The sequence below is a fragment of the Bubalus bubalis genome, chromosome 7 (genome assembly GCF_019923935.1).
Source record: "Bubalus bubalis isolate 160015118507 breed Murrah chromosome 7, NDDB_SH_1, whole genome shotgun sequence".
Classification (NCBI taxonomy): Eukaryota; Metazoa; Chordata; class Mammalia; order Artiodactyla; family Bovidae; genus Bubalus; species Bubalus bubalis.
In genome coordinates this window covers 71,861,397-71,864,658 of record NC_059163.1, presented here as the reverse complement: position 1 = coordinate 71,864,658, position 3,262 = coordinate 71,861,397, and the positions used below count along the sequence as shown (strand labels likewise).

Here is a 3,262-nt window from a genome sequence, read left to right as displayed (position 1 = left end):
TCTAATCAACATAGAAGTTTTTTTCCATTATAAAGATATTTGAGAATACAATGTATACAATTACATAGTATATATTTACAACTTATATGTGAAAGAAATTTTGTAGTGGTTTTCCCAAAGTTGACCACAATCTTAAATATTTATGTGACACTACCAAAAAGAGTTGTAAAGCTAAAAGAAAAAAATTTAAACTATCAATAATAGAAAACAAATTTGATTAATCATGTTAGAGAGGAAAATGTATTATCTTTCTAGTCTATCTATAGAAAATGATATCATGAAATCATCACAGAAGAGGTGTTAAAGAATATGTAACTAAAAATAGAGTAAATCTAAATGGAATATGGTATCCTGGATTGGATCTTGGAAAATAGAAAGGACATAAGTGGAAAAACTGGTGAAATCAGTGAGTAAATGGTTGGATACAATCACATGGTTACTGATGATGCACAAGTTCAAGGATGAGGCAGGTATTTGAACATTTGACTTCCCAAAAGCCAAAGCTAAAGCCAGAGCTGAGGAGCAGATATTAGCCAAATATGGAGGTCAAAGTTTCACTCTGTTGCATCTCTTGATAAAATACAGCCCCTCACCACTAGGTTCCATTCAAGGTCTAATGATCACTCCCAGGACTGCCATGGCATCAACTCATGTGCTAGCCACCCTGGTTTTCAGTGTCTCTTTTTGTTTTTGATAGGAGAGCATTCATCTTTCTTTCCTATGAACTCAGTTATGTATTTAAATTTCTAGGTGTTTATACATACACACACACACACACACACACACATATATATATATATATAGGAAATAGATGGGCAAACAGTGGAAACAATGTCAGACTTCATTTTTGGGGGCTCCAAAATCACTGCAGTTGGTGATTGCAGCCATAAAATTAAAAGACGCTTACTCCTTGGAAGGAAAGTTATCACCAACCTAGATAGCATATTAAAAAGCAGAGACATTACTTTGTCAACAAAGGTCCATCTAGTCAAGGCTATGGTTTTTCCAGTAGTCATGTATGGATGTGAGAGTTGGACTGTGAAGAAAGCTGAGCGCCGAAGAATTGATGCTTTTGAACTGTGGTGTTGGAGAAGACTCTTGAGAGTCTCTAGGACTGCAAGGAGATCCAACCAGTCCATTCTAAAGGAGATCAGTCCTGGGTGTCCTTTGAAAGGACTGATGCTGCAGCTGAAACTCCAATAATTTGGCCACCTCATGCGAAGAGTTGACTCATTGGAAAAGACTCTGATGCTGGGAGGGATTTGGGGGCAGGAGGAGAAGGGGGCGACAGAGGATGAGATGGCTAGATGGCATTATCGACTCGATGGACATGAGTCTGAGTGAACTCCGGGAGTTGGTGATGGACAGGGAGGCCTGGTGTGCTGCAATTCATGGGGTGGCGAAGAGTCGGACATGACTGAGCGACTGAACTGAACTATGTATATATGAGGGTTTCCAAGTTAGTTTAGCTCACCAAGTCACAGGCTGATTTTTCAGCAAGAGGGTGGCATGGTGAACATGATGACTTAGAAGATAATTCTAGCTGCAGTGTGGAGAATGGATTTCAGCTGTGAGGTAAATAAAAGAGACAGAAAGTTTGATGGAATTCCACTACGGAGATGATAAATGGTAATTTGAATAAGAGGAATCAGAGCAGAGGAGAGAAGACACTTTAGAGGTAAAGGAACAGAACTTGGTGATAGCACAGCTTTGAGAGCAGGAGAAAGGGAATCTAAGACGTGCCCAGTAGGGGTGTGTGTGTGTGTATGTTTTAGGAGGGACTGGGAGCAGCTGGGTGGATGGTACTGCTCTTTCTTTTTTTGTTTTTCTTTTCTTTGCTGTTTCTTGAAATAGAAACAGAAGAGGAGGCGAAGGAGAAGCCCTGAACGTGCAAAGTTTTAGATGCCTGTGTATCATCTGAGCAAACGTCACAAATCTGCAGCATGAAATATAAGTCACAAGCATGGGAGAGGGATCTGATCGACCTGGCCATGTGCATTTGGGACTTGCAGTGGACATTAACTCTATATAAGTGTTTAGAAGGTAGCCTGGTGCACAGTGAGCATGCACCTGTGATAGTGACCTGTCACTAATGGTCACGGGAGCAGAGGAGACAGGCATTGATGAAACCAATACAAATGTACAACTGTGCTGAGCAGATGCAGAGAAATACGTGTTGTCAGGAAGCCTGTAACAAGGGAATCTGACACAATGAGGAGAGTCAGGGAAGGCTTCTCTGAGGAAGTGGTACCTGACCAGAGGCCTGAAGGATGAACAGAAGGTATTAGGCAGCAAGGGGAAGAAGGAACATTCTAGGCGGAGGGAATAGCAGGTGCAAAGCTCTGCGGAGAAGGGATTTCAGGAAGGGACTACAAGAAGTTAATTAACTCTTATTACAGCTGAGGAAGACCCAGGGAGCCTGTGACTCAGGAAAGGACTGTCACCTTTCTGGGAGAACAGACTAAACAATTTACAAGGTTCTCTTTTTATATGGTCTCAAATTTCAGAGTTCTGTTTTCCTCTTTTTTTTTTTTAATTTGCAAGATGATACTGGGTGGTGCTCCACATGTTGAAAGAAACTTCTCTAGTAATAAATTGTAGAAATGATCCCTGATAATATAGTCTTTGTGACCCTTTCAACTTCTCATTTTTATAAAAAGAATTCTATAGAAAATTTACAAGAATAGAATAAAGAACTCCCATAAGTCTCCAGTAGGATTTGTCATTTGTTGAAATTTTGCCAATTTGTTTTCTCTATCATCTACCTATTAGTCAATACATTGTATATACACACATGATATCTATATCTAATTATAGTACATATTATTATTGCTGAGTCATTTAAGAGTATATTACAGACAGCACAATCTTCATCCTTAAATACTCCAACGTGCGTTTCCTAAGAATGAGGGTATTCTCTTATATGACTATGGTACAGTGATGAACTTCAAAACTGGGTCTGTATTCTAGGGTTCTATGATCTCTTTAAATATCAAGGGTCATCAACACCAAATCTATACTGAGCATCTGCTGTACGCAAGATGCCATCCTCTGAACTGAGCGTTCAGACTGTTATGAGAAGCAAATCAATAGGCAGATATCCACATTGAAATTTGGAAAGAGTGATAGCAGATGCAAGCAGGAATGCCAGGGGAATGTGGAGGAAGAAAATCTGGGCAGAGACATCTAGCTGTCTATCCCATCTATCCCATTTTCCTCTTCCTTCTCACTGACTGGGCCTTAGGGTTTCCAATGTACCCAA

General features: G+C 40.0%; 1 pseudogene; it reads right to left on the bottom strand.

The window, feature by feature from the left end:
- Window positions 1-2,549: 2,549 nt before the first annotated feature.
- LOC112586312 lies at window positions 2,550-2,626 on the bottom strand (annotated as a pseudogene).
- Between the last annotated feature and the right edge of the window lie 636 nt (window positions 2,627-3,262).